The 21933-nt window shown below is 44.3% G+C and overlaps 1 protein-coding gene across 22 annotated transcripts in view; it reads right to left on the bottom strand.

Moving 5' to 3' along the window:
* Nucleotides 1-21933, bottom strand: part of Nrxn3 (neurexin 3) — a 1683426-nt gene that overhangs the window by 1578872 nt on the left and 82621 nt on the right. Inside the window, exon 1 of one of the 22 annotated variants that reach the window (XM_031355962.1) lies at nt 21158-21180. The exons of 19 other annotated variants lie outside the window; for them this stretch is intronic. The gene's annotated coding sequence lies outside the window, so the exon portion shown is untranslated. Of the gene's footprint in view, nt 1-18959; nt 18985-20251; nt 20277-21157; nt 21181-21933 lie in introns of those variants that run through there. 2 more of the 22 variants (XM_031355960.1, XM_031355963.1) reach the window with 2 other exon arrangements.

Here is a 21933-nt window from a genome sequence, read left to right as displayed (position 1 = left end):
TCATAGTCTGAGCCACAGACCAAAAATTGTCCTGGAGCACAGAGAAATAGCACAGCCCAAGTCAGGAGGCTCATTCAGGTAGTTATAAACTTAACCTCAATAGAATGAATTTAACTTTATGGGGTCCACTGACCTCTCAGCCCTGACACACACACACACACACACACACACACATACACACTCCTAACTGTGCTGGGCTAGACATGAAAAATGCCAACGATCCAAGCTGATTATAAATGTCAAAGAAAGGCTACAAGGTTCTCCCCATCACACTCCACATTACCTATCAAAATGCCAAAGCAAGGCCAAGCCAGATTAATCTGTGGGCTCTAAGCACTGTGCTCAGTCCACTGCACCCAGAAAACTCACACCATGAAGAGAGGAGGACTTAAGTGCCCATGCATCATGTCACTGCTCCATACTCAGCACTTAGCTCTGCTCCAGACATCAATTTCCTGAGGCAGAGAGGCAGAGGGGAACCTCAGCAGCCTGCATCAAAGAGAGGTTCTAAGTAGCCAAGGAGATGCAGCAAATGGTCAGGCAACACCAGGAGGAAGTAAGGCAGAGTCTACAAGCCACCACCAACAGTGTTTCAGTGCCCTTAGAAAGGACTTTCCAAGGGCAAGGACTGACAGATGACCTTGAATTGGTCTTCTAGATCATCCAAGCATAACACTGGTTGTTTTAGTTCCACTCTTACTTGGTATCCAAGGTTCTTAGGGGGAAAACAATTCTGTGAGAACATAGACCTTAGCCTTCACCCAAAGCAACTGCTGGGCTGGTTTACATGACAGGGGCAAACAGTCCTGCCCATCTAGAATTTCTACATGTGCTCTTAGAGCTTCTACCCAGCTTCACCATGTTTTAAGCACCACTGTGTCCAGATCTCAAGGCATACCAACACCAACTTGCTGTGTGACTTTATTTATGTAACCCTAAACCTCTAATTCTACTTCTCTAAGTGTCAGTTTAGGTATCTCTCCAATGAGGGGCAAAACTGGATTCCAAAGTTTCCTATTATCACTAAGATTCCATAGATAACAGAAAAACCTTAGCAGCTGGAGCTGTCAGTGACAACATCCACAAAATCAGAATGGGAACCAGATCTAGGTGCCTTACTGAATCCCAAGTTGAGTGATGTCTGATTTTTCTCTCGAGTCAGTAAGAGTTCAATACATCCATCTTCTCAATGTTCTAGTCCTGTAGAGATGAGGTATGTCAGGAATGCAGAAGCCATGGACAAATAGAGGAGAAATCAGAGAGTTTGGGAAAGTGGGAATGTCTTTCAAGGAAGGAAAGAAGGGAGGAAGGAAGGAAGGAAGGAAGGAAGGAAGGAAGGGAGGAAGGAAGGATGGATGGATGGATGGAAGAAGGCAGGCAAAGATTCAAGATGTAGTTCTGACATGTTCAAGGCCTTTCTTAACCTGGTCTTGTTGAAATATGTGATACCTGCCTTAGAGATCTGGATCTGGCTGCCATCCCTGGGAGAGGAGTTCTGGAGCCAACTGTCTGAAGGCTACTCACATCAACATCGAGAGAGCCCTCCACCTGGATCCCTTTCTTGTCCCCACACCTAATTCATCAACTCTGTTCAATAGAGCCACCAAAAGGTTTCTACTCTGCCAGCTATCACCTACAACCGCTGTGCTGGCCCTATCTCCAGCACTTACTATAGTGTCTGGAGATGCCCTATCAAGATGTTTTTAATTGACTGAAGCCCAGTAAGACCAGTTCTCTAAGAAACACACAGATACACATGCACATATGTACACATGCATACATGTGCACACACTCTAGAGTCAAGTGTTCAAAGGGTTAAAAAGGAAGAAACTATTTAATAACCCCATGTGATACTCAGCTTCCAGAAGTGAGATCTTTATGAGAATGAAATAACTACAATACTCACACTCCTGCCTTATCTACTCTTTCATATTTCCATTTCAGTAAGTCTTGGTCAACTGTGACATTAAAACATTCAATGGGAAGGTTCCGAAAAATTTCATCAAGTTTCATGTCCCACCATTGTGAGAAATGTCCTTCCAGGAACCTGAATCATCCCTTTGTCCACAGGATCCACACTGTGTATGCTACCCTCACCTGCTCATCACCTAGTATCGTTCTACTACAAGAGAAGCACAGTACTTAGTGTTTGGGTAATGTTATTTTACCTAACCATGACCCCAGAGCAAAAGCAGTTATAATATCAATTTTACCACATGTATTGTTACAATTCTATTTAATTATTAATTGTGATTACTCTCTAGCTATGTCTCATTTATAAATTGAGCTTCTCTATACATATATGAGGGGAAGCACAGGATACACAGGTTTACCACGATTTTCAGTTTCAGGCATTCAAGTAGGAAACATATACCCATGAAAGTGAGAGGAAGACTGTACGATGTATCTACTGTGGTTAAGTCCTCCAACAGCTGCCATTCTCCTGCCTCAGTCTCATGTCCTACTAATGATGACTCTTTTTGTATTAAAACACAGCTCTCATAACCTTAAAGAAAGTCCCATTCAAGTAGGTGCTTTGAAAAATAAGCAAAAGAAGAGGTAAAATTAATTTGTTTTCCATCCTTCAAAAAGCACCTTTCTTTCTTCCCTTATACAAGATTGTTAACTTGAAACTAACTTCCCTTTGTATATAAAGATATTAAAAATGAAGAAGGTGGTGATGGTGGTGGTGGAGGAGAAGAAGGAGGAAGAGGAGGAGGAGGACAGGGAGGAGGAGGGGGAGGAGGAGGAGGAAGAAGACGAGGGGGAGGAGGAGGAAGGGGATGAGGTCATTGATTGGCCCCAACATCTCCCAATTCCCTACATTTCTACTTTCCACAGGGCACATTGTGTCCTTAGTTACTTTAGCAATATTCCTCCTGAGTGTGTGTGTGTGTGTGTGTGTGTGTGTGTGAGAGAGAGAGAGAGAGAGAGAGAGAGAGAGAGAGAGAGAGGGAGAGAGGGAAGGATGGAGGGAGGAAGGGAAGGAGGGAGGGAGAGTACATATAAGTGCATTTACATGGTGAGAATAATTGTATAACCTTGGTTATTTTTCTCAAGTGCTATTCATCTTGTTTGTTGGCTGATTTTTTTTTTTCATTTTGTTTTTCTTAGTTTGGTGGAGAGGAGCTGATTTTGAGGTTTTTTTGTTTTGCTTTGGTTTGGTTTGGTTTGGTTTGATTCCTTTTGTTGTTTGAGATAAGATCTTACTAAGTAACCCTGACCAGCCTAGAAATCAATATATGGGCCAGCTAGCTTCAAACTCACAGAGATCTACCTACCTCTGCTTCCCAAGTGCAGGGATTAAAAGGTTTGTGAGATCACACCCAGTTCTACAAAGTTTGTTGAGATGCGGTTTTTCATTGGCCTAGAGTGTAACTATTAAGATAGACTGGCCAGCTGATATGTTCCAGAGGATGTGGGTCCTTTCATATGGGTCCGTGCTATAGATTGAACTAGGGTTGTCAGGCCCACACAGTGAGCACTTTAACTACTGAGTAATTATTCCAGTTCCCTCTTCATTTTCTTTATTGTAAATTTCTGTTTTCTGAATCTGCCTTGGTCTTTTGGAAAATTATACTGCTGTTATTTAGTACTGCACAGTTTCATCCTTTTTGTAATAAGAAAAAATGTAAAACTGTTTCCAAAAGTGCTAAGGCCAGTATCTTAGAACTGAGACTGGTATGTTCTCATTCCAAACCCAAGGATGGGGTAAAGAGTGGCGATGGCCCCATGAACCCAGACTGTGGAAAAGGGGGAAAGGCATTCACTCTGATGATGTTGGCTCAGTGTTCAACACCTGAGAGGTACAACGCGGTAACAGAACAATGTACCCCCCAGCCCTAGGGGCGTGAGGTCCTATTCAGGTGAGACTATGAACAATTACAACAGATACACATGTGACATGTGTCAGGTGCTGTTAGGCTTGTAGACAATTAAAATGAAGAAGACAGTGCTGTGGAGGGAAGTGCTACTCCAGAAAGAAAATTTGGGGAAACCTTGCCCAAGGAAATTTAATTATAAGAAGACCTGGGGAAGCCCAGCTTGGGCCTGGATCATCCAGGACAAAGAAGGCTTGAGGCTGGAATAGGCTTAGAAACTATAAGGAGCAGAAAGAAGAAGAAGAAAAAAACTACTAGTGTAACCAAAGTAGATCAAACAAAGAGAGTGAAGGGGGCGGGAAAAGTGCTGACATGCTCAGAGCAGAACAAGAAGCCCCCGCAGACCCTGGGGCTCATCTAGGCTTTGCATAGGATGACTTGGAAAATTCTAAGATGAGTGACATATAAGAGATTCATTTTGAAACCCCTCCAGGGCTGGAAAAAAAATGGATCATTGGGTATGGGTTCTTGCCCCAAAGCCTGATGACCCAAGTTCTATCCTAAGAATCTACACAGTAGAAGAGGAGAGTTGACTACCACATGCTGACTTCTGGTTGCCATATATTTATGGACATGCATGTGCGAGCATACACACACACACACACACACACACACACACACACACACACACACGAGAGACAGAGACAGTGAGTGAGTGAGAGAAAAAGAGAATAAATAAATGTACACAATAGAGTAAAACAAATGTACAACATCTATAGTTAGCACAAAGTGAGTAAAAGCCCATTGCTATATCAGGAAAAGGGGAGACCATAGGGGTACAAAGTATGGTTCTACTCTGGGTCCATGTCTAAGAATAGACTGGATTTGCTTGTAGATTGGGTATGAAGTTTGAGGGCAAGAAAGGATGAGGGAAAATTCTTGATAAGTCTGAGCAAGTTGCAGGGTGGGAAAACCTATTTCCAAAGAGGGTAGGGATAATTGGAAATATGTACATTTGGAGTTGATTTCAGATTACATAAACTAAGATGATGAATGGATAGATCCATCCATACATTTGAAATTACTGAGAAGTTCAAGCCAGACATAAGTCTAAGACCACATTAAGCTTATCTCTGATGGTTCATGAAATATTCTCAACCAATCTGAAGAGTAGGTGTGATTTTTTTTCTATTTTGTAATAGATAAATCTGAGATGAGGAGGAGGAGGCAACTTGCCCGAAGTTTGCACACTGAATAGAATCACTGCATTCCTACTGGAATCATACAAAGCCCATGCCCTGGGTCTTAATGAATCCAGGCTATAAAGTCCATATGACCAAGGAGAACTCAATGAACATAGGGTCCCTTACTACTAAGCTGAACTGTCCATACATTTGACATTTGCAATTTGTATCTACTACCCAAGTGTCTAGGGCATCAGGCTTGCAGTGTGGTCATCTAACTCTTATTGGTTGGTCTCCTGACTTGTCCTGGCAGTACCCCAATGGTCTTCAACTCAGGCTCCAAACAAAGCATGGAGCCTGACCATCCCATTGGTCTTTCCAGCTTCCTCCATGAAGTTACACTTGTGCTTCAAAACCCTGACCCAAACTGGGATGGAGCTGGGGGTAACTTTGAGCCTGGAGATCATTAATCTTTGAATTCACTTGGCATCTAAGCTGTTTCCCCAATTGTCCAGAGTTAACTAACATCTTTTAAGAATCTGAAAAACACCAAGTAATTGCAAGATTTTCCTAACACAGTTATTCTGTAATCACAAAGTACCAGAACTTGTATTCCTATTTCAAATCCTGGTTCATGGTCTACTATCTCAGAGACATGAGCAATGAAATCCTTCTGTCCTGCTTCTCCATCTCTAGAATGAAGGTGACAGTATCAACCTACAGAAGTGTAAAGAAGGTGTCCCCAGGCTTATAGGTGCTTCCTGTGGGAATTTATTACTAAAAGCCCAAATCCCTCAGCCCCTGCTAGGACTCCTCCCACTCCATAGCCTACTTGAAAGAAACTACCCAATGATATTTCCTACTTCCTACCCTAACTCATAGGACATGACCCCTGAAAAAGCCCAAAGCTATCCATATACCTTTTCCATGAACACCATTCTTAACTTCTTTGATCCATACTCCTCTCAAAACCCTACAGGGGTATTAGGAGAGAAAAGGGTCACTTAAAAGGGGCAGGGGGCAGCACAGTTGTCCAGAAGCTGCAAGACAAGAGAGGAAGGATCATGAATCCCAAGCCAGCCATGTCCACACGTTGAGGCCTGCCTAAGAAGGAAACTATTGCCTTATACTCTCTAACAGGAGCTTCCTGGAGGTCAGATCTGATCAACACAAGACTATTATTTCCATCTTCACTGCTGTGGCTATGGCAGAACTATGGGCTCCTATCTAGATGATTCTGACTTCAGACTTTAAAGGTTCCAATCATGGCTCAATGAACCATGAGTTAGATGACATTTATCGAGTTAATCGATCCTAGGCCATCCCCAACTTCAGAAATTTTATAATTACTTCTGCCTTACACAGAATGATATACACTGAGGAGGTAAATAATAGATACATAAAAAGCAAGGTATTACTACTAAGTCTCCATGCATGCCTCTACCCCAAGCACATACTTCTCTATTTACATCTCTTACAATCCAAACCACTGCATGCTTCAAAAACAAAACTCTCAGTTAGACATCTCACTAACTGAGAAGCCTTGGGAGGATCACTTAACCTCTCTGAACTTCTGTGTTTCTCTCCACCAAACTGAGAGTGCTAATCCTTCCTCTCTGGGCCGTCTCACCGTGAGAATGTGTATAGCACACACAGAAAGCTGAGGCAGTGTGTATTAGCACATGGAGGCCTCGATAACTCAGAGCTTCATTCTCACTGCCACACCAGAGCCACTCAAAAAGAAGAAACACACACCTACCCAGAAACACTCCTGGCAGACCAAGGTATCATTCCTGATTACCTCACAAACTTGAGATGTCAAGTGTCCAAGGTCATAGCGTTGGTGCTGAGAAACCTAACATTCTAACATGTGTCTTTCACCAGTATTCAAATTCTACAGCTCACCCAAGAACCAGCTCAGAGCAGCTTAGCCATCCAAAGCAGTGAGCATCATGCCATTGCCCTGCAGCCATCTCTATCCCGAATCCCTGCTTAGTTTCCCTCTAGGTCAGTAAATATAGGATTTACTACATTTAATATAAATATACAAATAATATAAGAAGGAAATCTCCAAGTCAAAGAAACTCTTTTGTCAGCACAGGATGGAAATCTTACCTTAAAATGGATCGATGATAGACAGACAGACAGACAGATATATAGGGTTGCAAGGAAGCAAAAATCAACAACATAAAAATGCATCTTTGTGACTTCTGAGGCCTAAAGCAAGTTAATTCTCCACTGTCCAGAGAACAGAGAGGCCCAGCTACTTCACAACAGAAACCAGCACAGCAGTCCTAAAGCCATCAGATGCCCAGAGAAATGGTAATTTTACCAAGGTAGCCATCAATCAAAGCCTGTGCTAGGGGAGCTGAACAAGCATAAGCTGCAAAAGGAATAAAAAACTGGGGTCTACAAAGCATGAACTCAGTTTCTTGTCCCCCAGGTTCTGCCTAGAGAGCCCGAAGGCTCTTGAGAGGTCTTTCCTGGAAAGCACTAATCCTTGGGGCCTAGGTGATGCATGGCCTCTTTTATCTGAAGAACCAAGGGGGTGGGGAGAGCACTGGGGACTGAGGAAGCCTGGCTCACTCAGCCCTTTGTAGCTACCCTCCTGCTCTGCCTCTCCTTCCCCCTCCCCATGTGCATCAGGATGAGTCAGACACGCCCACGTGGACCCTATTCTGGACTTAGCTCACTGGCCCAGTTTGGTGGCTTGCTTCTACTGAGGGACCAGAGCCTGTGTCAGACAAGCAATGTTCTCACCAACAAATTCAGAGAGGGTTCCACAGCGACTGTTCTATTCCTGCAGGGAGGTGTCAAACCATGCAACTGCTCTGACAGGAATACACACACTAAGACCTCACTAACTGCCTTTGCCCACCCTCAAGCTTCTCGACAGCAACTGCTATTCTATTCCCATCCACCATCAAGAAGCAGCCACATGGTAAGGGATAGGTTGTCTCAATCCCAGCACCAGAATGCCCTATGACTGGTTTAAATAGAGACATGTGACCTAGGCTGGTATGAATGAAATAAAGTCTGAGACTTTTCGATCCATTGACAAGAGGAAAAAGCATTTTCTGTCTTAAAGGCAAGAGGTGCAGTCATGAGTACCTTTGACTACCTTGAGCAAGGCCAGACTAAAGCACTGATTATAGGAGATATAACTAGGCTAAGTCAAATCTGGGGACCCTCAGAGTTACATCTACGGTCTCCAGAAAGTACCTTCCTCCAACTTTGCACTTTACCCTCTGGTTGGGGAAGGATAAAAATCCTCTTGATACTTGGGGGAACTGCATGGTTTGTTTGTTTTGTTATTTTGGTTTTGGTTTTGGCTTTTCTTTCCGTCAATCCCAGCCCCTGCACTTCAGTGAATCCTTCCTCATCTCCATCCTTGGCAGGAGGTCATCCATCACCCTTTCCATGGAAACCTCAGTGTTCCTTCTCTCCAACGCTGTCAAGTTTCCTTGAAGTGATGGCATGCAGCCGCACAGACATTCTCTTAAGAGGGAGGACAGTATTCTCTTTAAATGCCTATACTCTGCCCTGTGCACAGACATTCTCTTAAGAGGGAGGACAGTATTCTCTAGAATGCCTTACTCTGCCCTGTGCAAAGGGAGTGCCTGACAGACAAGTGTGTCACTGAACTTGTGGAAGTCCTCACTGTACCACCTTGCTCTGTGAGTTACAATGGCATTATGAAGAGTATGTTATTCTCTCTCGCACTTGCACTCCTCTCAGGTGGAGGTGGGGCTTCAGATATGCACTGAGTGATGCTGAGATTAAATCTGCATCCCTAACTCAAGCAAGGCCCTCTGTCCCTCTAGGGGAAGCTGGACTGCTTGTGTCATATCCACCCTCTACCTGTCTGTGAGCCTTTCTTTCACCCAATAACCCAGGCTCCAGCTCCAGTTCAGCTGTCAGCCTGTGCCTCCTGGAACAAGTCATCTACAAGGTCCTGCCCCTCACCTCTGCATTGAAACATGTGCAGTACCAAAACTGTAGGTCCACCCCTCCCCCACCTCCACCTCCCATTCTCTCAGGAACCAAAATGTCTTGTAAGAAAATGGGATTTCCCCTCTCCAAATGGTTCATTCAGAAAAATCCAGATTCTAAAACTAAAGAACAGGGAGCATTGCCTTCGCCTTCCAAGGTTTCCTCTGCCTCTTACTTGTCTTCCTGGGCAAAGGGACACATTTTACTCTCAAGGGGGTGTCAAGGACAGAGGAGCTCAGCAGGCTTCCCCTCCTTCTTAAGATAAGACCTGAGATGGCAGCATTTGCCAACTGCCTCATTACACCCAAAATCTAAATCTGGAAGCTTGGAGACATGAGTGGCTGTTGTGGGAGCGAGTTCGTGATGCATCTTTAAGTGAAAAACCAGGCTAGTGTGACAGCTTCCAAAATGTGATTTCAGTGCCTGGCAAAGAGTGGGTGCTCGATTAGTACTTGTTAAATGAGTGAATGAACTTCTTTAAAAATGAAAGAACATGTCCAGGATAGCAAATGCTTAGAAATTAGGCTAGAAAAGCAGCCACCAGAACTGCCCTCATCATTGACCGTCTGGAGAGGGAACTGCCAGGTGTCGTTCTCCTTTTGCTTTTGGAAATTTTTCTAAATGTTCTCTAACACACATATATTATTTTGTAGTAAGAAAATCAAGTCATTTTTATAAGCATTTAGATGCTAGAAAAATAATAATAACCCCACACATCCAAAAGAAATGACTAAGTGATGAGTATATCCATTCCGAAACCCACTCCTGTCAGCCTTCATACCTCCTACACACCTGCCCTTCCCAGAGAAGGTGGCCTGCCTTCTCTTCTCTGTCTAGATCTCAGGAATCTGGAGAGTCAAACTGTTGCTTTCAAATACTGCTCTTGGCAGCATCAGAAACCAGTACAAAGGTGGTCCCATCCCTTTATCCCTAGTAGAACCCAAGTAGAGAGCTAGCTAGCCTGTCTACTCTCAACATTTCCTTTGGCAAGAACTAGTCTTTCAATCTCCAGGAAAGAGTACAGTCAGAACATGGAAGAGCCTTTATTCCATGGTGCATCTGTCCTCACATCAAACTTGCTGAGTTCCAAGTTAGGGAAACAATGTCAAAGAAACAAATCACATGTTCTGGAAAACTTGCCAAAATTCATATTTCATCAGAGCTCCATTATCTTGGATCCTGTCTCCTTCAACATCTTCCTGCCCATCTCTCACAGTTCTGACCCAAGGCCAGAACCTAAAGCCCTGAACGTTGTCTCAGCTCCACTCCCATTTGCTTAGTGTAGATCACCTTGAGGCTGGCTAGAAGACCACACAACTAAGGTGAATGAACCTCAGGAGAGCATGTAAGGGGGATGCTCATGCTTGGGGAGAGCAGATTTGCTAAAGAAAAGGAACTCAACAATTAGCAACAGGCAGGGATGAAAGGTAAGCTGGAAGCAGAAACCAGAACAAGAGCTGTCACCTGAGCTGCTCACATAGCCTATGGACTCTTAGGCCAACCAACTTAGAAGGCAGGACCTGGTGGTTGTTACAGGAGGGCAGAGCAGTAGACTCTCCTCCAAATACAGAGGAAGCCTTGCTTTATGTCGTATTTGTTTTAGCATCCCTCTGTGTTGGTTACCTGTGTCCCTAAAGAAGTAGGTCTATAGTTCCTGATGCCAAGTTCCTTGCCTCCCCACCAGTGATTAGCACCACTCAAAAGGCATGGTTCAGACTGCCTAGACTGGGTATGCTCAGAGGGCTGACACCAGAGAATGGTATCATTCTGGTTTCACAACCAGAAACTAAGAGACCATGGGCCTGACTCCAAGCAGTCCTGCCACTCCCAGCTGCTTTCCCTCTGATGGGTGCAGGACCTCCCAAAGCCCAGCTTCCATCCGCTGCAACAAAGGGCTAGAATTTCTGTGTTTCCCAAAAAGACTAGCATCCAAGAGCTCTGAGCGACCAAGAGAATGAGTACTTTCTTCTCCGCTGTTTTAAGGAGGTAGTATGGAGAGGTAGGCATGGGTAATTTTTGTTTTTTGTTTTTTTGTTGCTGTTGCTGTCTTTTGTTGTCGTCATTGTTGTTGTTGTTGTTGTGGTGGTGGTGGTGGTCTTCTTAACCTGTTGGATTTGTGTAGTCCAGGTTGGCCTCTAGCACATCTTAGCCCATGCAGACCTCAGAACTCCTGATCCTCCTGCCTCCCTCTTCCTAGTGCTAGAATCACAGGTGTACCTCACCCAGAACAACACATTTGTCAGTTTGCATTGGCAAAATTGTAGCTATTGTGTCCAAAGCAGTGTGGGAAGTCTACCTACATTGTAGAATGATTACACACAGCCAAGACAAAAATGACCTGGCCTGGTAATTTTTTGGTGTGAAGACCAATTATCCACTTCATACCTTTAAGCATCACACACAAGTTTCTTAAACTTCTTGCTCCTGTCCTTGGACCATCATCTCTTTCTGCTTTAGCATCTCTGTTCTAGGTCTTTTCTTACTTTCATCCTTCCTTCAGGTCTAAACATAATGCTTTGTTTTTAGTGTTCTTCTGGGTAACCTTCCATGCCTCAGTTTCTTCTTCTATATCAAGACAAGCATAGTATTGTGTCCCTCCCTCCAATATTCACTAAGAGGATTAACTAAGGTACTGTATGGGAACCCCTTTCACACCACTTGCCTGCCTATAGTGGGTACTTGATATCTTCAAGCTGCTGTCTCTCTTGGTGCCAGCATGCCAAATTAGAGATCTATCATTCTGAGAGCCCCCAGTACTTTTCCTTCAGAACACTCATCACAATGTGTAATTATATTTTTGTGTTGTCTAGTTGCCATTCCACCCAAGCTGAAATTCTAGGAGGGATAAACCAAATGCCTCTCATAATTATGGCTGTATTCCCAGAACCTGGTACAGTGCCTGGATGTAGTAGATGTTTAATAAATGTCTGTTGGATGAACAAATGAATGAAAAAATGAATAGAATACTAACATGGGCCTGGATAATCACCATGGTCCCTTCCAGCTCTGAAAGGTTCCAACTGTTCTCTACTTTGTGGCAGCTTTGGAAGAAAAGCTTAAAATGAGCCCCAGAGAAGATGTTTTACTGATCCCTGGGGGAAACCCCAGCATGGCTGGTGCTGACATACTTCTCAACACTCAAGTTGCTGCAAGAGTTACTCTAGTTGTATTTTTTTTTTAAGCCTGAGAGGGAGTTTCCTGAGTCTCCAAAATGAGACCAGCTCCCTTCCCTCAGTACTGCTATAAAACAAGATACTACAGTGGGTATAGGGACCCAGTCCCAGTAAACAGACCTTCTCATGGCAGTAAGGGACATTGAGTCCTAAATCAAGGAAGCCAGACCTCACAGATCAACAGGTAACCATGGCAATCCACATACTCCCTTTTCTTGCCCTCTAGGGGAAAGGGCATCAGGACTCTTCATGTATCTAGAATCAAGGGATTTTAGGCTGGCCTGAATATTACAGCCTCTCCTTTTCCCAGACAGTGTCTAGTTTGCAGATAGCTTCCAGAGTTACCCTCTCCACACACCTGACATAAGCAGGAAGGGTCAGAGGACGTCTTATCAGAGATGCCTGGAGATCTGATGAGTACCAGTGTCTGAAAGCTATTTTCCTACTAAGAAAGAAAATGATGGGCATAAGTACTACTGACCCTCTGGACACTGTGGGTGTGTCCCTGTTCACTTTCTCCTTCACTGCAGAGGTATAAAACCACTCCAGCCCTCCACTACCTGTTCTATACAAGAGGCTCCACTGAGACACTGCTATAGAAACCTATGGTGCTTTGAATAGGATGCACAGGTCCCTAAAACTTCTAACTAAATTGCTATGGAGGACAATGTGAGTTTGGATCTTAATACAGTAGCCCTAACAGACAGTGAAATTTGAGAACTATAGCTGTATTGTACTTTTAGAATTTAGGTCAACTAAACACACACTCACACACACACACACACACACACACACACACACACACACAAATGCCTTCTTCTACTCAGACACCTGATGTCTGACATGTGGGCTCAAATGTGGATCTGTGCTGTAAGATCTAATATTCCTGGAGTCCACAATCTGACCAATGGGTTCATCTCCAAGTCCTTGTTTTCTATAACTTTTAGGCAACTTTTTGAGCTATGATCCATGTTCTTAGTATATAGTAAAAGGTAATGAAATTCAAAGACATCTTTATCAAAATTTTATGCCAGCTTCACCATTTACCAGCTCTGCAACTTCAAGCAAGTGAAGTTTCCTCATTTATACAGTAGATGTTGTGTGACCTGATATCTACCCACTAAATCCTCCAACCCTGTGTGCAAAGTACTTAATGCAGTTGCTGGCACACAGTAAGAGCCCAAATCATCCCAGTCAATGAAAAAATATCAAATGCTTTTATTTGTTTCTATTGGATGCCTTTTTTTTCCTTTAAAGGAGCTTAGACAGTTTGGTAGCTATTCTGACAACCACTGATAGTTTAAATTCTTCTAATACCCCTTCTCTTTTGCCTCTATAAGTGTGTATATGTATGTGTGTATGTGGTATGTGTGTGTATGAGGTGCAGTAGTGTGTGCATGTGTGCACTCATGAATTTGGGAACCAGAGGTTGAGGCTGAGTGTCAACCTTAACCATTCTGCACCTTATTTTTGGAAATAGGGTCTCTCACTGAATCTGGAGCTCACCAACTGACTAGACTGTCTGGCCAGTGAGCTCTATAGATCTGCCTGTCTCTGCTTCCCAGAAATGGGATCACAAAAGATGCTACAACAACATCCTTAAGTCACTACTAGGGATCCAAATTTAAGTGCCTTTGTTAGCAAGGTAAGTGCTTTTACTAAGCCATTTCCTGGACCCATAGAACTCCTTCTCCTTGCTGAGTCTTAGTCTCTGAATTTGTTATATCTCTGAGCCTTAGTTTTCTTATCTCCAAAGCAAATTATAAAAAGTACCTACTCTGAGTTTGCTTAAGTAAACAGTGTGCTAACTCTTACAGAATATCAAGAGCAAAACCTGACAGACCATCTCTCAAGGTTCTTGTAGAGATAGCACTTGCAAACTGGGAGCCAGAAGGCTGCCCCAGCACCCCTCCGCCCTCTTGGGGTGATCCTGAAGAATGCTGACTCCAGCATGGGGCCCCTCTCAACACTTCCCAATCCGCCTCACTCCATTTAGCTCTGGCAATCCAATTCCCTTTCCTCTACCCGGAAATCGATGTTTAATTAACACATTATTGGAAAAATAAACAGAGTCTTCAATGGGACTGCAATGAAGCTAATGCTGCTCAGCTTGGGGGCTGAAGACGGGCCCCTCAGTCAGAAAAGTACTTTTCCTAGTCCCTGCCTCTCAACCAAGATAAAGTTCCTTCTTCCTCCTTTGGGTCTGCCAGCCTGTAAAACCCAAGTCTCTTCCCTCTTGTCTCCTCTCTTCCTGTCTCTGGAGAGAAGGCTCCAGTCCCTTCTTGCCTTTGCTCTACAAGGCAGAGGAGTTGAGAATTAGCTTGTAGTGAGTGCATACATTATTGCTCTTTGGAAAAAGAGGGAACTACTGGGCACCCCTTCTGTGACACCATACAGGGTCCCATTTTCTGCTTTTCTCCAAACTGAATCAAGACTTATTCAAACCTAAGTTCAGCAGCAAGTCTCTTGCCATAGCTAGAATGAGGAAATTGGAGACCAGTAATGGCTGACCAGGATGATGACCTTAAAACCTTGCCCAGACATTGGGAACTGATATGAAGACTTCTCTCAGACATATGCCCCCGTCTAGTAATCAAAAAAGATGCCCCCGCTTTTCCATGCCCCCATTGAGACCCAAGCTTGGAGCTAAGGCCTGCTGTTTCTTGACAACAACCCTAAATATGCTAGCTAGTCTCTCCAACTAGCAACTTCCCCCATCAAATGAGGATGGCACCCATCTAATGAAATAGCAAATGAGGCAGGTGCTAGACAACTGTCTCTTTAGCAGACTCTCACAGTAAACGTCAGACCCTAATTCCAGGACCATGGACAGCACAATGTCCTGCACCCTCCCATCCCCATAAGACCCATCATCACAATGCAAAGAAGAGATGGGCTTCAGGTTCTCTATCTTCTGCCAACTGCCCACCATTCCAAACCATCTAACTACCTCCTCAGGTAGCATCACTTGAAGTAAAGAAGGCCACTGAGACATGGGAGACAGACTTCCAAAACAGTATTTAAAAACCTAGGAGCAGCTCCTCTTCTTGATCAGCCTCACTTTTTGATCCTAGTTCCCCAGACTCATAGCAACTTCCTAAGCATACCCCAGAGTGTGGGACAGCTCTCAGCATCAAAGCTAGACATGCTACTCTCTCTACCTAGGGACCTTGGATATATTACCTTATATCTTTCAGCCTCTGTTATGTTTTTGCTGTGGTAGAAATGATAACTGTTCCTCTCCTACAGGGTGGTCAGAAGACTAAGCTAAGACTAAGCGAGATAGCATGGGTCAAGAACTAGGCACAATGCATGGTGTTTAGTCAGGAATCAAATGTTATCACTAGCTCCATTAGGACTGCTGTGGATAGAGATGGAGACATAGTACTGGTGGGACTGGCTAGAAGATTTAAGCCTTAGTCCTTTGTAAATTGGGAGCAATTGGTAGCATCACTAGAGAATGGCTCTCTTCTTGGCTACCTCCTGGAGATAAAATTAGATTTCTGACTCTAGCATACACTCTTCTTTCCTCTGTCCCATTAAGAGAAAGTAGGTGATGTCATCTCAAAGAAGAATGGTCATATATTTTATCATCCAAACCAGGACACTGTTGAGACCTAATAATTAGACTAGGACATAGTCCTAAACAGGAACTGTCAACAAACCAGGGCATTTATTTACACCATATCAAGGTCACACAGAAATGACTAGGTGTCAAGCTTCAAGGTCTGGCCAAGGATAGCCCCACCCTAGTTCTAAGGCTCCATTTTACTCTGTTCACCTCCTCCAAACAAACAGATGCACTTTTGGCTAGAATCTTTAACTTATATTCAGGTCATTCCTCTCTAACCCCTATTTAGGATCATTAATCTCTAACACACATTCAAGGTCATCCATCTCCAACCCCCAGTTAGGATCATTAAAGTCCAACCATAGGGTAAAGCAGAAAAGACTGGTAAAAGACTTTCACACATATTTGACACCATTAGTATCTCCAACCAGCCTCTGAGAACAAAACTGAAACACACAGTGTGGAAGTCTATACATCCCTCCTTAAGAATCAAGAGCTAAGCCAGACAATGGTGGCACATGCCTTTAATCCCAGCACTTGGGAGGCAAAGACAGGCAGATTTCTGAGTTCAAGACCAGCCTGGTCTACAGAGTGAGTTCCAGGACAGCCAGGGCTACACAGAAAAACCCTATCTCAAAAAAAAATAAATAAATAAATAAATAAAGAGCTAACAGCCTAGGAGAGCCTACCAGCAGCTCCAGAGCCTTCCAGGCTGTCAGGATGCAGTCATGGGCTGCTTGTATTATGGAGCCCCTACAACTTCTAGGGCAGGATGGCATGCACATTCAGAATACTCAACACTCCCTGACACACACACGCACACGCACACACACACACACACAAACACACACACGCGTGTGTGTGTGTGTGTGTGTATTCTTTGAATGCCTTCACAAGATAGGTTTGACTCACTCTGGCTCTAACAACCTGGGAACAGAACTCACCAGGAACATCCTAGCCTGAGAACCCTGAAACATCATCCATAATTTCTTTTAACTCTACAGAGATTTTGCTTGCTCTCCTCCAAGACACACCTGCCATCCCCTCTCACCAAAATACCACTCCCTGATGAATGAAGGAGAGCTGAGAGACAGCTCTGAAGGGCCATAACAAGAGCATCCAGGAAACCTGGATTCTAGGTTTGTCCATACCAGTGTTATTTCAGTAAGCCATGTCTTTACTGAGCCTCACTTCCCTTGAGGGCACTGAAAAGGAACATGGCTTATTTCTCTTTTCATTCTAACAACATAATATGAAGGTCATGAGATTAGGCTCTGAAATAAAACACATTTGAGGTCAAGCCCTTGATCTGTCATTTTATCAGATTACTTTAGTAATGTCTGCGTCTCCTTCTCTGTCAACAGAGCAAATAATATCGGTATACTGCTTTGAATTACTTGGAGGGTTAAGTGAGATGCTACATAGAAAAAATCTTGGGTCTGAGGTAGTGTATAATGAGCACCACATCTGCTGAGAGATGAGATGGTGAGAGAGCATGAAGGGATATAGTGACTCTGAGCCATCATGAGAAAAGAGCTTTCTACTGAACTCAGAATGCTCATGCTTGTCAACTACCCCAACAGATCTACACTTGCAGGCAGAACTAAGATAGCCCTGAGCAAAGTTCAACTTTCCCAGAAAGCAACATGCTAAAGCAAAAGCAACTCCATCCCCAAACTCATGGTTCTTTTCTCCAACTAGCAGATATTTATTGAATATCCACTATGTTCAAAGGACTGTCCTCAGCACTGGGAACATGAATAAAAATAAAGTTCCTGACCTCACAGACCTTGCATTCTATGGGCAGAAATTAAATACTGCATATCAATATTTCACACAATATTCAGTAGTGATTAACTTATTAAAACTCAAGACAGGAAGCTGAGCAGGAGTACCCTCAGAATATTAAAGGGGACTATTTTACAAAGCAGGTCAAGAAAGGCCCCTCTGAGGAGGTGTCATTTGAGCCATGACTTGCAGGAAGGGACTGATTGCTAGTACCATAGCCTTTGCCCCAAGCGGAACTTAGCCACCTGTGGCTGGCCCAGCTGCACTTGGCTCAGCTAACCCACAGATCAGCGCTGCAGTACAACTGGGTCTTCAATGGAAAGTGCATACTGAAGGCCTTGGGACCTGACCACAATTAGGACAGAACATATTTCCAGATGGCATGTTTAGGAAGCAATGCTTGCCTCTTTTGAAACTCTCCCATCTACATCTGAGAGGCTGTACAAGAAGAGTACAGCCCAAGATCCTGAGAGCAAGCTCTTTTCTGGGCTTGCCACAGTAATCCACCTCCCAGGCATCCAACTCCCCAACTCTCCCCTTTTTCCAGCAATGACGTAACTCTTTCTCCCTAACTCCTCAAGGTCAGTGCCAGGAAGAGAGAACAACACAGGAGAGATGGGACAGTCCACATTTTGCTTTAAGGATTTTTTTTTAATGTTTTCCAATTCCACTTATAATTGCTAATAATATGACACACCTCTAGCTGAAGAAGAAGGGGAAAATGGCGTCCGGTAAGGAAAGCAGCTGAAGCCAGAGAGAACAGGAGACTCTAGCTGATCTCATGGCCAAGGGCAGTTTCAGTTCTTGCAGCCTGCAGCCTCCGACAAGGCCGCACCAACCCAAGAGGTGGCTGATACCCACTGGGAAAGCAAAGCCTTCCTCTAAGCTCAGCCCAGCACTCTGGGGAGGTAGCAGGGAAAACCCTTCATTTTACCCACCTGTCCCTCCTCCCGCTTCAGTCTCCATCCACCCACCCATCTCCCTTGAGCTCACCCACCCACAGTTTTGCTTGGTGGACCTGGAATCTCACTTGAGGCTTCCTGTTAGAGTTGCACGCAGCTTCTCCCCCCTACCCTCTTTTCCGTTTCCTTGAAGACTCTACTCTCCCCTCCCCTGATAAATTCCCCCAATTTTGCCTTCCTTTCCCCATAGTACTCCACCTCCCCGGTAGACATATATCTACTACACACAGCCACCCAGCACAAAAAAAAAAAAAAAATCAGTCTCCTATCTGAACCACACACGTACAGGGTCGAGAATCCCATGTCATCCAATCGGAGGCACGGCTCTGTCTGGAAAAAAAAACACACACACACACAAACACCATTCTAGCCCCCATACAAAAGGAAACACAAAGGCCACCAAGAATTTCAAGACCTTGCATCGCCTATATATCAGAGAGCTAGGTAGGACAAAGACATTGCTCTACCTTTCCAACAAACCACAAGTCCCAGGGATATTCTGCAGTGCCCTCCGGCTTGACACAGTCCACTGATCAGGGTTATGTGCGTGTTGGCGTGTGTGAGAGCACATAGCCATGTGCATGGGGTGGGGGCTGTGTCTGCTCTCCGGGCACCAAGTTCCCCAGAGATAATCCAGTCCAGACCCTGCTTTCCCCTGCAACCTCCCTTCAGTGTGCCGCAAACATAGATTTCATGGATGGTTAAATTGGATCATTATCACTGAGTGCTTATTTGGCCCCCCCAAAAAAAATCATTAATGTCATCTACCCACCTCCTCATGAGGTATTCTCCCCTCACCACATACTAATCCCATGAACTGCGACACACCACAGCATTTAGAAAGGCATAATAACAAGAGGGTAAAACAGCAGCAGCGGTGGCAAGAAGATGAGGCTACAGCGTATCTGTGTTCCCCGCATGAAGATGGGCAAAGAGGCCATAGCTGGAGGTCAAAGTGGGGGAAGAGGCAAAGGCAACAAAACCAACCGAATGCAATCAAGCCCTTGGTCGCCTGTGTGTGAGAGAATGTGTGTGCAAAAGCGTGTGCTGTTGCGTGTGAGGATGTGCCGACTTAGCCCTCCTATCAGGAGGCTGCATCCGTGTGGCATGTAGGAAAGGCCATCGCACCACTGTTGTGTAGCGAAAAGACAAAAAAAAAAAAAAAAAAAAAAAAAAAAAAAAAAAAAAAAAAAAAAAAAAAGAGCCGCATAGTCATCAGAATCAAAATTTTTTCATGGAGATGGAAAGGGCTGAAGAAAAGGGGGTTGGGTAGAGGGTAGAGGGGGTCGTGGATAGAAATGGAAGGCAAGACTACGGCAGAATTAAGGGAGGATGGAGGGGAAATTGGTGATGGAGTGGATAAAATTGCACGCACACGGAGACACAAATACACACAATACCCAAACATCAACCCCACCGCCTACACTGTTCATCCAAGGCTGACAACCCGACCCCATCTCTCCGCTGCTTCTCAGAGCCCCCAAAGCTGGTGCCGATGGATTTTTGTATCTCAGTTTTGCAGCAGTGGGCTAATTACAACCAAGCCCCCTCACCAAATTAACCCCTCCCCTCCCTCCCTCCCTTCTTCTCTCTCTCTCTCTCTCTCTCTCTCTCTCTCTCTCTCTCTCTCTCTCTCTCTCCTCTAAAAGGCCAATTGAAGAATAATGTGTTTTTAGAGATAATGGATTTTTTTTCAAGGAGCGAGAGAAAGGGGGGATGCAGAACAGAAATTCTGCAAATCGGTGACTTCCAACCTCACCTCTGTGTCCCCTCACGTCCCCATTCACTGGAGCATCTCATCTACCATTCTCCGACCATTCCCTTGTCCCCCACCATCCAAAAGAAAAGACCTTCCTACCATGCACATCGACAAACACACCAACCGCCACCCAATCTCAGTAGCCGATCTCAAAACCTCAAGCATCAATCCACCTCGATCCATCCCTTCCTTATATAAGCAGCAACCATCAACATAGGAACGCAGCACTAAAAAGAAAGCAAGAAAAACGGAGGCCATACCCCATCAGTCCCCCAGTAATAAATAATAGGGAGCTACCAGAGAAGCAAAGACGTAGTAGTCTCTCGAAATCTAGAATTCCTTTGATTCCTGGTTTCGCTTCTTAAGAAGCAATTTTCAAAAATTAATATTTCATTAGAGAGGGCCAGAAAGCTCCAGAAAGGGGCATTTGCACAGTCCAGTGGTTAAAAAAAATATTTTCTAACCCAGCCCTGTTGCTCACTTTAATAGCGAACTCCCAGTGTCCAGCCTTTTCCCCTTTCTCCAAAAGGGGAGATTGCCTTGCAGGGTGAACCCAGGGCTGCAGAAAATGGGCCAAGAGCCCTTACTCCATTTCCCAATAACAACAAATATCAAACAATAGGAATACATCTGCACAAGCAGTACCCGTCTGAAATATCGTTTACGCCGATATGAGTTAGGGAGATTAAGCCTGAAGATTAAGAAAGAAAAATACCAGCTTTGCCTGGTCTCTCCCACCATCCTTTCGACGCGTACCCAGCAGCCCTTAGGTAAACTTGCCCATCATAGCCAGCGGGACCATTGTAACTTGAAAGGCGACGCTGAAGCCCTTGAACGATGTAGAAAGGCTCTACCCACAACAGCACGTTAAGAAGGGGACTGTTCTGTGGGCTCCCCCTGACTAACCTCCAGGTGCCCCCAGACAGACTTTCCCAGCAACCAAGTCACCCAGTGTACTGGCAGTTCAAATTTCCTTCAGACTCTTCATCACAAAGACATATTGTCATCTGACCCCCAAAACTACACTGTCCTCCAGGTGTGACAAGGAGTGCCCCTCTCTCTCCTGGGGCCATCCTCTAGATTCAAGTCAGGGAAATTAATTCAGAATATTGGGGTGGATCAGGGTAGCAAAGAGACCCTCTCTCCCCAAAGCGGGAATAGCTAGCTGGAAGAAGCGGAGAGCAGACAGTTCCTGGTCTATCTACTCTTACGCAGTCCAACTGGGATCACTCCATCCTAGACTAGCTCTCCACGGTATCGCTGACCTTTGCATGAAAATAATAACAATAATAATAATAATAATAATAATACAATAAAATTCAAGGAAGGGAAAACCCGCTCTATCTAAACCCAATAGTAATGCGCAAAATATATACGTATACAATTTCCTCTTCACATAATGGCTTTTCTGAGCAAAATCAAAAGAAGGATGCATTTAATAGGGTAAGGCAGCAATTAATTTTTTTAACAAGTACTCACAAGATAAGTCACCTGCAAGGCAGCAGAGTCCAAAGGTTGGTATTACATCACTAGCTTAGGGAAGGATGGAGGCTAAGGGACAGATTTTTCTTTTCATTGTAATCAGTACAATGTTGCCAGAGCAGTTAAGTTTTGTGGTTAAAAAAGAGAGAGAGGGAAAGAGCCCAAACTCTGGATACCACACAGAGCTTTGGGATAAAAAA

Source organism: Mastomys coucha, unplaced genomic scaffold (genome assembly GCF_008632895.1).
Source record: "Mastomys coucha isolate ucsf_1 unplaced genomic scaffold, UCSF_Mcou_1 pScaffold6, whole genome shotgun sequence".
NCBI lineage: Eukaryota > Metazoa > Chordata > Mammalia > Rodentia > Muridae > Mastomys > Mastomys coucha.
This window is presented reverse-complemented; position numbering and strand designations above follow the sequence as displayed.